Below are 12,904 nucleotides of genomic sequence, written 5' to 3'. Positions count from 1 at the left end.
AGCATGCACCAGAGCAGCATGTCGCTGTGCTTGTCACACACTGAAGACCTTCTTTAAAGTAAAAGGGATTCTATATGCCTATATGGTATGCAGCGACAGCCTTGCCAACCATTCCTTATCAACCATGTGGTATTCGAGGCACAGCGGAACATGGAGAGCGAGAGCGTAGCAGTAACTCCCCTTTATTGCGCGTCCGGATGTACATCACTGCCACCCCTAGCGGGCGAGTCATGATATACGAAAACCCAATCACGTGATACAGCACACTCCTCCCCTCGTAAAATGGCAATTCAAATGAAGAAATGACGATTATAACATGACCAAACGAAACCAATCAACATTCAAAATCCTCCAAGTACCGCGCACGTTTCCTGACCCGCCTCGAACGGGCAGCGACGCCAGAAGGCCCAGGCTCAGACGCCTCCTGGCTCGGTCGAGGTGACACCCTCGCCGGACTTTCCCCATCTGCAATAACAACTGCCCCCAGCCGACAAGCTTTCCCGTCGTCCTCGAGCAGGACTGAATCAGGTGAACACCCCGCGGGCACCGACACGTCCAGCCCTGGCGATACAACGTCTTGCCATGGCGACATCACAGGTGGGGCCCCACATCGCTCGGCACGGGGGGGGGGGGGTTACGCTGAACAGCGATCATGCATTTGGTCCACGTACCGCTTCCACACCTCCCCACCATCAGTCCGCACTATGCAATTCGCCGGCCCCAGTACCACAGAGACCACAGCCGGCACCCATTTGGAACCGTGGAAATAATCGCGACCATTACCCGCTGTCCCACATCAAAACCGCACAGCAGCGTCGGGCGCGACACCGCCCCACTCACCGACCCTCCAGGTCGCAGCAAATCCAGTCTGGACCGCAATGCTCGTCCATAGAGACGAATGGCAGGCGAATCGCCCGTGACAGGATGAATCGCGTTCCTGTATTGGAGCAAAAAGACATCGACCACCGTCTGCACAGGTGCAACACCCCCCCCCCTGCGCAAAGCCCATTTCAACATCTTACCAAACGACTCCGCCTGCCCATTCGACGCAGGATCATACGGTGCGGACCTTAGATGTCGAATACCATTTTGACGCATAAACTCATCAAATACACCTGCGATGAACTGCGGACCGTTATCAGAGACCAGAACCTCGGGTAATCCTTTATTAGCAAGGATCGTCTGCAGTTTTCCTACTGTAATGTTTGCTGATGTATGCTTCATCACTACAACCTCTGGCCATTTAGAGAATGCATCGATCACAATCAAAAACATTTTGTCATTAACCGGCCCCGCAAAATCCACATGGATCCTCTGGCAGGCCCTGTCTGGGGTAGGCCATATTCCCGAAGCTTGACGCGGGTTATCAGCATCTGTTTGGCACGTGGTGCAATGCTCAACCAACCGCTCAATGTCTTTGTCCAACCCCGGCCACCACAACAGGCTACTAGCAAGACTCTTGGTCTTCACGACACCATGGTGACTGACATGCAGTTCTTCCAAACACCACTGCCTGAACTTCGGTGGAATCACCGCCCTCATTCCCCACATAACGCACCGTTGGACCAACGACAGCTCCGATGCGTGCGACGCGAAAGGCTGAAATACCGGTGTTGAAGGTGGATCGCTCCAATTCCCCATAGAAATCGCCTGGACGACACGGGCGAGCACTGGATCATGAGCCGATTCCACCGCGACCTGTTTAGCCGTGATTGGCCCGCTTTGGACCTGGCCCAGCGCGAACACATCCACCCGGTCGGCCGACTCAGACGCAGCTGGATCCTCCGCGCAAGGCAAGCGCGAGAGCCCATCACAGTTAGCATGCTTTTCGGTGCTCCGGAACTGAATATCGTAATCGTAAGCAGCAAGAAACAGACACCACCACTGTATCCGCGCGGCTGCTACCACCGGTACCCCGCGTTCGAGTCTCAGGATGAATTGAAGTGGTTTGTGATCCGTCTGCAAAGTGAAATGCCGCCCCAGCAGGTATTGATGAAACATCCGCACACCCCAGATGAGGCTGAGAGCCTCGCGCTCGATCTGGGCATATTCCCACTCTGCTGCGGATAGGGTCCGGGATGCAAAACAAACAGGCCGCTCGGAACCATCGTCCATCCTGTGGGAAAGCACTGCCCCGATGCCATATGCAGAGCTGTCGCATGCCAAGAAGAGCGGACGCGCAGGCTCGTAGTGCACGAGGACCGTATCCTCTGTGAGCAGCCGCTTGACGCGGTCACACGCCGCCTGGTGTGCAGGCCCCCAGGCCCAGCGCTCGTCCTTCCTGAGCAACTGCATTAACAGCGCAAGCTGTGAGCTGAGCCCGCGCACGAAGCTTTGGTAATACTGGGCCATATCAATGAACGAGCTCAGCTGCGTCTTGTCACTAGACGGTGGCATGTGCTGAATCGCCTCCACCTTCCGAGGGCCTTTCAACAGCCCCTCTGGCGTGATGATGTGCCCGAGGTATTCCAAGCGCTACTTGAAGAACGCGCACTTGTCTCTGTTCAGGCGCAGGCCGCACGCTTCTAGCTTCGTCAGCACTTGGGCAATGTTCGCAAAATGCTCATCCGCCGTTTTCCCCGCAATGAGCACATCGTCCAGGTAGGTTTGAGCGGGCAGGCCAATGCAAACCTGATCCATGGCTTTCTGCCACAAGGCCGGGGCCGAAGAAATCCCAAAACAGAGTCGGGTATATCGATAGAGTCCTTGACACGGGTTGATTGTCAAAAGGTCGCTACTCCTGGGATCCATCGGCAGGTGAAAATATGCATCACGCAGATCAAGCTTCGTGAAGTATTGACTCCCCGCCAATCGTGCATATATTTCATCGATTGACGACAGTGGATATTGCTCCATGCTCCCCAGGTTAACCGTGGACTTGAAGTCCATTCCGTCTCCATTCCGTTTCAGCACCGTGATGACCGGGGTGGCCCAATCTGAGTACGACACCTGTTCGATCACTCCACAGGCCTCCAGCCTATCCAGTTCACCCTTGACCTTGTCCCGCAGGGCATACGGCACTGGTCGTGGTTTTCAAAAACGAGGAACCACCCCCTCCTTCAGGAAGAGCTTTGCCTCCACACCCTTGAGTTTCCCAAGGTCGTCGCAAAACAATCCTTGATGTCTTTGAAGAATCTTCTCCAACTGATCCTCCCATTGGCTCGGCACGGGTTGCACAAGGTGATTGCGGCCCAGTCTAGCCTGATGCGGATCAGCCAGTCCCGGCCGAGGAGAGATGGCCCCCTCCCCTGCATGATGTACAAGGGGAGCGCGGCGACCTGGCCTTGGTACCGCACAGACACGTCTGCCATCCCGACTTGCGTTATCTTCTCGCGGGTGTACGTGAACAGTGTGAGGTCCGACCTGATAAGCTTCAGGTCGTTGAGTCTACGCGCGGTCTGTTCGCCGATGATCGACACCGCCGCACCTGTATCTACCTGAAACGTGATCGGTGTGTTATTCACTTCGACTTCCACCGTCGCCGGGAGCGACGCCGCAGGGCCAATCGAAAACAGTCCCATCAACGGCTGCCGGTTTCGCCCCCGGGTCGCAGAGGTCGCCTCACAAATTGCCGTCCATGACCTTAACGGTGGCCAATGCCCCTCGGCACACACGCTTAAGATGACCCACCTTGTGACAATGTAAACACACGGTGTTTTGAAACAGGCACACACGCCGCAGGTGTCGACCTCCGCATCCCAAACACGTCCGCGGGGTCACCTCGCCGCTCGTGCGGCGACGTCTGGCCCTGACCCGCACCGAAGGTCGTGCATGCGTCCCGGGGCGCTCGCGACACCGCGTGGGCCCCGGGCCATCTGGCATGCTGCGGCCGGTGATTGCCCGAACATCTCCAAGAGTCTGCTCGACAGCTGTAGCAGTGTCGACCGCCGAGGTGAATATAATGGCTTCACCCTTCAGCTGTGGAACCGCCAAAACCATTTTCACATCTTGCAAACCAGAAATAAAACGATCTCTGAGCCAAGGTGGACACTCCCCCGCCGTGAACTTGCAGGCCACGGAAGAATGCTTCATCCGCGCCACGAAATCAGCAACGCGCTCCTCCGTACCTTTCGCGAGGCGATCGAACTGGTATCGAGCCAGCTGTAATGACTTCTCCGGCGCCATGTGTGCTTTCATCTTCTGCACAATGTCCCGAAACGACAGCGTGTCCCCACGGGGCTTATCCGGCGCCACCAAATCACTCAGCAGTCGATAATGTTCCGCCGATAGCAAGGCGAGCAAGATCGACTTCTGTTTGCTCTCGTCGACCACATCATTCACGTGGAAATAGCACCCCAACTGTTCTGAAAACAATTCGAAGTCGTCTCCGACGAAAACGGGCACCTGTCCATGCGCCGTGACTTGTCCATCAACCATCCTCGTCAGCCAATTGTGGTGTCCGAGGCGCAGCGGAACATGGAGGGCGAGAGCGTAGCAGTAACTCCGCTTTATTGCGCGTCTGGATGTACATCACTGCCACCCCTAGCGGGCGAGTCATGATATACGAAAACCCAATCACGTGATACAGCACAAACCATTTCATTGAAGTTCCTGCATGAGTGCTTAAGCCACGTGCTGAGCGCCCATTGTTGAAAACAGGAAGTACTGTAGTTGGTAATCACACTGTCTCCAACTTATGGATTCTCCAAACAAGCGTGTGTGTGTGTGTGTGTGTGTGTGTGTGTGTGTGTGTGTGTGTGTGTGTGTGTGTGTGTGTGTGTGTGTGTGTGTGTGTGTGTGTGTGTGTTTCATAAAGCATAACATTCTCTCTGCTATGTCCCCTGCCCCATATCTCTCTCTCTCTCTCCCTCTCCCTCTCCCTCTCCCTTTGTCCCATCCTTGCTATAATCACTCCCAATGCAGTGCAGCACTCTCCTCCCACACTTTTCTCACTGTCCCCTCCCCTCTCAGTCTGTCTCGTCTCTGGACATATCTGAATGGTGGTTATGTCTGGACGGTGTTTGTCTCCGGATGGGATTTTGTCTTTGGATATGGTCGAGCAGTGTTTGTGTCTGGACAGCTTAGCTCCGGATGCCTCCTGCGCATTTTATCTCCGGATGTGTCCTGGTGGTGTTTGTCTTCTTGTCTTGTTTATAGTATCACCAGTGGAAAATGGATTTCAGACATTATTTTATTTCCATCTTCACTGTTATTCTATGCAGAATAATTTTGATGAGACAGTATGAATCGTAATTAACGCTGCACCGTACGTCTGCCTTCCCTTCCTCTCTCCTCACACTGTCTTCCCATCCCCCACCTATACTCGATCCCACACTCCTCCTTGCTCCCACTCCCTCTTCTCTCCTTTCCCCTCCACCTCTTTGGTATTCCCATCAGCAAAGTGATGGGTGGTATTTGCTAGTTATTAATCACGTCCTTGTAATTCATGTAATTATAATATAATAAAATATCCCTTTAAAGGAGGACAAGTGGAAGGGAAGAACAGAGAGTTTGGTTTTGGAGGTCAGGTGGAGCAAAGATCAGAGTTGGGAGGGCAAGTTTGAGCAGTTGTTGAATAGGGGGAAGGGGGGGTTGAGGATGGGGGGTTGATGGTTTGGAGTGGAGAGGGTATTGAAGCTTTCAGGTGAGGTGAGGGAGGTTGAGGACTTGGAATTGGAAGGTTGAGGTTGAGAACTTGGTGCTTGGGAAATGGGGGGTGGGGTTGATGACGTGAGGATTGGGAGGGTTTGATTCCTCGAGGATTAGAGGGGTGGAGTTCAGGTCTTTAAGCCACATTTACATTGTTCGGATGTTCTGCAGGTCCCTGCTAGTGAAGATAATAATAGGAACAAATACTTGGCAAGTGTATTCAGACAAATATAGACAAAACTTCTGAAAAAGCAAATGAACAGTGCATTTCTCATATCTCATTTGTGTACATAATTAACCACTCAAGCAGCTGCCTGGATTAAGATGTGGAAAGCATCAACTATAATGAATCAACAATTCAGGTAGAGATGTACATAGAACAATATGAAGTGTGAGCAATGGTGAATTGAAAAGAATGAGCAGTGAAAGCAAAACAGCTTCTCGAAAGGAGAAAATGTAAAAAGGAATGAGAAGAGAGAAATTAACTTGATGATTTGAAACACCACAATAATCTGGCATCTCCAACTGGAATCAATTTACATTTACATCAGAAGAACAAAGTTACATCAGAAGCAGATGCCAATAAGTTGTGGTTAGTTAAACATAAGCCGAGTAAATTAGTTTATTGGAAATGAACCTCGTTTAATTTTTCGATGTGCAGTGAGAGAACAATGCATGGACACCAACTGTGTGTGTGCGAGGACCTGGAGTCACATTGCGAGAATCTATCAAGGCCCAGGGACTGCTCGAAAAACTGCTGGAGGGATATGGAATGTCCCATTTGTGTTGACTTGAACTTGGCTCAGGTTGGAGCGAGGGTGTGGCCAGGTCTTTAACATCCACAACGTTCCAGGGGATTGTAGGGTTAGGTTGTGCATGATGTAGGAGAAGATTGGGCTGCGGTACATTGCTGGCTCTGTCTGCTGTCAACCATTTCTGAGGGGGCATACTTGGGGGTTACTGTAACACTAGTCGACAAGAAAATATTGAACCCCCCAGGGGTGGAGCTATGGTTCGAACGAGTTTGGCTAAAGAGTGAGAACATTGCAAGCTGTTCTGCACCGTGTAAGCTGAAACTGCTTTCTTAGCTCAAAGTTTGCTTGCTGTTTTACCTTTTACTCTCTTTGTTCTGTTCGCTTTGTTTCCTTGGTGTCCTTTATGAAAGTTACCAAATAACATCAGCTCACAGGCCTGGGGTTAAAAGTGACTCATCGTGGGATATCCCGATGGTTCTCAAAAATTTCACTATGTTTTATGGATATCTACATTCTACAACATTTAAAGTTACCTTTCCCTAATATAGTTGAACTACGTCGATAAAACATGCTGTGGAATTTGTGAATAGTTTTCTGTGCAATAAAACATTTTTTTAAATCATAGTTTTGCTTCTGTGGTAGAGATGCTTGGTGTATTCAGCATATAATACATAACCATTCAGCATATTCAGCATAACCTGGATTCAGCATATAATACAGCCAACTGTTTCAGGAATGCAATGCCCCATTCGTAGAGATATTAAAACAATGATATGTGTCATATCTTTCTTGATGCTGGCTACCAAGGAGGGTCCTACTCATTTATGCAATAAGATTTGGGAGGACAAGGCAGAGAACTGGCAAGCATGATTGAGTGTACGACCCTGAGAATCATACGTATCTCTCAGCAGTAAGGCTAAAGCACAGCATTCCTGTCTCATACAGGCAACTTAAACACTTCATGATACATAAGTGATTCTTATCTTATCTGAACTTGTCACACTTCTCCACCTTTCTTTCCCCTTTATCAAAATCTGAAAATTACGCATACTCAGCACAGCAGGATGGATGAAACTTACAAGTTTACCCTTGCCCAAGGAGAGGGTATTGCATTTGAGTCCGTTTGTTTGTTTGTTTATTTATTTGTTTATTTACCCGCACAGAACCTTAGTGTTTTTTTCCATAACTACTTACAATTAACGTGGTGTTGGCTTAATGTTTCGGGTGGTGGGCTTCGGATCCTAGGATCCTGAATTCAAATCCTGCTCAGCTCTTGAATTAATACCAGGTGGGGTTGACTCTGCCTGTCATCCTTCCGAGTTCTACAAAATGAGTGCCAGCATGCCGGTATCCTGTGTCGGAGTGGTGACCTGTCCAGGATTGTGCCCAATAGCCAAGGAAACTGTTTCGGCAGCGCCAACACTCTGCACGGAGTGTGATCCCGATGGATGGATGGCTTAATGGTTAGGGTGGTGGCTTGGGATCCTAGGATCCTGAGTTCAAGCCCTGTTGGCTGCTGAATTAACACCAGGGGGTTGACTCAGCCTGTCATCCTTCTGAGTTCGGCGAAATGAGTAGCAGTGTGGCAGCCAAAAGGCTGGCTGGACAGATTGAGGGGAAACTTTACACATTGAGGGAAACATTTAGTTCCCCAAGCCATGGGTCTACAAGTTATTTTTAAGGAATTATTGATGGGTCACATGATTTCACCATATTGGATTGAAGAAAAATATTAAATAATGTTTTTTCTGAAACTGCTTAATCAATGGATGTGAAACTTCAAAATTATTATCTAGTAATGATGTGGAATAAATATTTTAAATTTCACCTTGCTTGGACACATGGTCTGGCAGCCAGAATTTTTTTTTTTTGATCTGGATTCTTCTTATTGTTTTTTATTATTATTTTTTTTTGAATAAGGTTCACTTGGCTGTGCCTGGATGGGTTTGAGGGTAGAGGAGTAACAGCTGAAATGCAAATCCTGTCCAGGTTCCTCATGACTTCATCTTTGCTTTTTGCTTGTTTGGGTTCCTGCTGATGACTCCAATGCAGGACAGTACCTATTTGGTCTTCCATGTGATTTGAATTGAATTTATTTTAATCCCATTCTGAATTCAATTGAATAATAATTAAAAACCCCATGGGTCAGGGTGAGGTGTCCAATCAAAGAGGGGTTGCATCAAAGCGGTACGTCTTGGTACCCGAACATCATTGTCAGATGACAGACAGTTCTAGTTACGTCTATTATTAATTACTAGCAAATACTAGCAAAGACAGGCAGAGGATGAAGAAGGGGGGCTAGGAAGGGGGAGGGGAAAGCGAGAAAGGGGGTAAGTTTTGGAGAGACATCCAGGAGGGAGGGGTGCATGAAAGAGAGAGAGAGAGACAGAGACAGACAGGCAGAGTCAGCGCCAGAGCAACAGAGGTGTGATGAAGAAGAACCTCACATTGATATTAAAAACCATCCCTGGGAATATCACTACAAACGAACTCCAGTTGGAAGCCATCCCGGGCTCAATAACGATCCAGAAGAGAGACCTCGGCACGAAACTTTGAGAAGAGAAAACTTCAGAGCTTTGTCCGTGAATCATGACCCCTTACTGAAACGAAGGTGGATACTTTGAGCCCACCCAGGGAGGACTCTATTCCACATTCTGAAACCAAAACCCCATACACACACACACACACACACACACACACACACACACACACACACACACACACACACACACACACACACACACACACACACACTGACATTTATTAGTTTAGATGCAACACACCGGTCCACAAACGCCACACAAAATACACCACATAAAACTACACAAGCGCACAAAACAAGTCCTGGTGAGGGTCTGCAATATCTGATGCTCTCTTTTTTTGTTGTTGTTGTTGTCATGTGACATTTGCATGCTCGTGCATCTGAAAGCCTGTGGCAGGTGTGTTCTTCACTAAAATACTTTCCTTACTTCCTTTTCCACACATGCTGCAATATCCTAAATGAATAGTTTGTAAATGGGGAAATTTCAATATTTTAAAGTATTATGTGTGTTATGGTGCTGGTTGTTTGTTCTTTTATACATGACCTTAAAGGTGATGAAAGCTATCTGATTAGGAAAATATTATTTTTGTGTGGTTTGGTTGTTTATTGTTCCACATGATTCATCCAAATTTCAACAAAAAACATGATTCATACATATTACAGTCAAATTCAAAATATTGCAAAGAAAGAAATTGAATCAAATATAATGAAGAGTGAAGCAAATAAAGCATCAAATGAGATAAATATGACATGAATAATTAATCAGTGTAAAATATGAGGAACTGAAATGAAAAGCTGAGCGTGTAAAGGACGAAAGTGTGCAATAAGTTGGAAGTGGATGAAAGTACACACTCGCAATATGTTTCAAGTCATTGAAAACATGAAGGAAGGATGTTGCGGGAGAGTGTGTCAGGTTGGTGCTGAGGTGTCGTCCACCAGATGGCGGTCTCCTTGGGTTAACCTGAGGCGGTCCCTTCGGGTAGGTGCCTGGAATGTCCTATCCCTAAGAGAGGATGATCACCTGTCTCTGTTATCATCTGAACTCAAGCATTTGTACATCGGTATTGCAGCGGTATTGCATTTGTACATGAAGGACGCATTCTATGCCACGCTCGACTCTGTGGGTGATTAGTGCCCCAGGCGAGATACACTTCTAGTCTTGAGGATTTCAATGCATCGACTGGAAGTGATATTGATGGTTAAGGCCCAGTCACACCTTGACGTTTTAGCCAGCTTAATTTGATTTTTGGAAAATTTGTCTAAAACGCTGGTATACGTCGAATACGTTATGGGTAAGTTTTGATAACATTGAGAGTACACTGAAAAACACTGCCATACGTCGTAGTACGCTGGCTTTAAACGTACTTTTCAGTTGTCCTCAATTTTTCCATGCTTGAAATTTTAAGACTTATGCCAGCGTATGACTCACACGTTCCGCATAACGCTGGCCATATGTTATTGGCACGTCACGTAATCACGTGACGTCGACACACCGTCGACCGAGAATTAACAGGGTCCAACTACACTTTTTTAAGTTGAGAAAAATGAAATCAAAAATTCAAAGTGGAATTGCCGCTATCTCATCACATTTTATTTTCATATCGTGTGCTACATAACAGGTACATATAAAGGTTACATAAAATAATCTTGCTTAGTTTCCTCTGTTGCCCTTCTACATGGACTTCTTCTAAATTTGAATGAAATGTCAGATAGACCCTGTTAATTCTCAGTCGACGACACGTTACTTGTGAGGTTAGTCATAAGTCGAAACACATCGAGGTAATGGTTAGCGTACCCGAAACTTATTTCTAACCTATGAGTAACGTGTTGTACTCACGTTACACGATCGGTGACACACAGACACACGTTACTTGTAAGGTGCTCATAAGTCGAAACACATCAAGGTAATGGTTTGCGTCAGTGTTCCAGACTCCCTGGTTTTTTTATTTTTTATTTTTTCTTCCTTCCTTCAGTATGATGGTGATTTTGACACTTCGATTTCTAGTGCGGTTATAATATAATTAATAGGCTGCCGCTCAACGATTTAAATCATAACCGCACTGTACACTGAACACCGTCATACCGAAGAAGAAAAAACCGGGAGTCTGGAACACTGACGCTAACCATTACCTTGACGTGTTTCGACTTATGAGTACCTTTCAAGTAACGTGTGTCGATGTGTGCCAACGATCGCATATCGTACATGCAACTTATTCCCATCGCATGCGGAGCGTGTGTCATACGGCAAGTACGTCGTAAAATTTTCAACATGTTTAAAATTACAAGACATACTCCACTTACTACGACATATGATAGCGTACTTTAGCGTTATATTCACGCATACCAAACTTACCCATACCGTATTCGACGTGCACCAGCGTTTTATACGCATTTTTCAGAGGTCGGCATATGCTGGCAAGATCGCCAAGGTGTGACTGCGATGTTGACACTTCCATTTCTGCGGCGGTTATGATTTGAATCGTTGTGCGGCAGCCTTTCCATAACCTATGCCACGTCATCGTCGGCGATGCGTGCAGCGCGCTATGCATAAGTTAGACTTTTGTTGGGCATAGGTTGTGAGGCCGACAACAGGTTCAGCATTCGTTGGTATAAGTTATCTATAACACAACGAAACGTTCTGTGTCCGTTACTAATACGTTATGCATAAGACCAAGTCGTTATGAATACGTTCGAATCTTTTTTTTAAAAATCAAAAGTTCAACGTAAGCCAGCGTTTTACATACATTTTAATACGTTGCCATTGCTGGCTAAAACGTCAAGGTGTGACTGGGCCTTTACGAGACATTTGTTGGTCACCATGGGTCTGGAACTGTGAACCTGAATAGCACTATGTTCCTTGACTTTGCAAGAAGTCAAGAACTTAGGGTGGCCGGTTCATGGTTTCAGCACCCACAAGCTCATCGCTGGACTTGGTATTTCAACGCTGGTGGTGTGGCAAAGGGGATTGGCCATGTGCTCGCTGATGGTCGCTGGAGATGATCCGGAACTGCAGGGTTCACCAGAGTGCTCAGTTCCTCAATATTGACCACTGGCTTGTTGTAGCAACTCTTAAGTTGCACCTTAAATCCTGGAGAATGGTACCATCCCAGCCTAGGCTGGATGTTGGCAAGCTCAAGGATGAGAAGGTAGCTGAGGAGTTTGCAAACGGGCTAAGTGGATGTTTGGGCGGTCTGGGTGCTTTGGGGGATCCTGAAGAGTTGTGGAGTGCCTTCAAGACCACCGCCCTTGATGTTGCCGGTGGATGTCTTGGAACTCACCGGAGGGCAAAGAAGAATTTTGTCTCTCTCGGGTCACTAGATACCATGGACCAGAGTCGCAGGGCCAGGCTGAATGGCAGAGCTAAGCTGTTCAGGGAGCTGAGGCATAAAACTGTGTGTGCACTAAGGGTGGACAAGGAGACCTATGTGCGAGGAATCTGTGAGGGTGTAGAGCATCACCTGTGGTCAATTGATTCTCGTCCTGTTTACAGGGGAATTCATGCACTGCGTTAGTCCAAGTCCATCCCTCGGTGTACTGCAGTTAGAGGAGAGGGTGGTGGGCTGTTGACAGAGGATTCTGAAGTGAAGTCCCGCTGGGCCGCTTACTTTGAACGGTTGTACCAGGCCGATCCACAAGCTGTTTTGTTGGACATCAAGGGTGTTACAATCCCTGTTGCTGACCCTCCAATCAACTGTGGTCCACCTTCGTTTGTGAAAACACAGGCTGCGGTGAACCGGTTGAAATGGGGTAAAGCTCCAGGGATCTATGGCTTCCATGCTGAACTTCTCAAGGCTGGTGGAAATGCTGCACTCATGTCATTGCATGCGGTTCTGTGCTCTGTCTGGAACACAGGTGTTGATACAGATACACAACGTCAGTACAATTTTAAAACATTTATTGAACAAACAAACAGATTGTAGGTGCTAGCACAGGAGATTCTGGACAGACAGATTTACTCCAGATCTCAAAACATAATCGGAGAATCTTCGTCTTTATATTGTTTCCAGTAAGACAGTTT

At 47.7% G+C, this 12,904-nt stretch overlaps 1 protein-coding gene across 6 annotated transcripts in view; it reads left to right on the top strand.

Moving 5' to 3' along the window:
* Positions 1–12,904, top strand: part of LOC147028710 (uncharacterized) — a 247,602-nt gene that overhangs the window by 207,397 nt on the left and 27,301 nt on the right. The window contains exon 1 of one of the 6 annotated variants that reach the window (XR_015057680.1): positions 6,459–6,654. The exons of the other annotated variants lie outside the window; for them this stretch is intronic. The gene's annotated coding sequence lies outside the window, so the exon portion shown is untranslated. Of the gene's footprint in view, positions 1–6,458; positions 6,655–12,904 lie in introns of those variants that run through there. 6 annotated transcript variants of the gene reach the window in all.

Source organism: Eptatretus burgeri, chromosome 4 (genome assembly GCF_056783735.1).
Source record: "Eptatretus burgeri isolate ZD-2024b chromosome 4, Ebu_testis_v1, whole genome shotgun sequence".
Lineage (NCBI taxonomy): Eukaryota > Metazoa > Chordata > Myxini > Myxiniformes > Myxinidae > Eptatretus > Eptatretus burgeri.
Note: the sequence above shows the minus strand (reverse complement) of the source record. Positions and strands in the feature narration are given on the sequence as shown.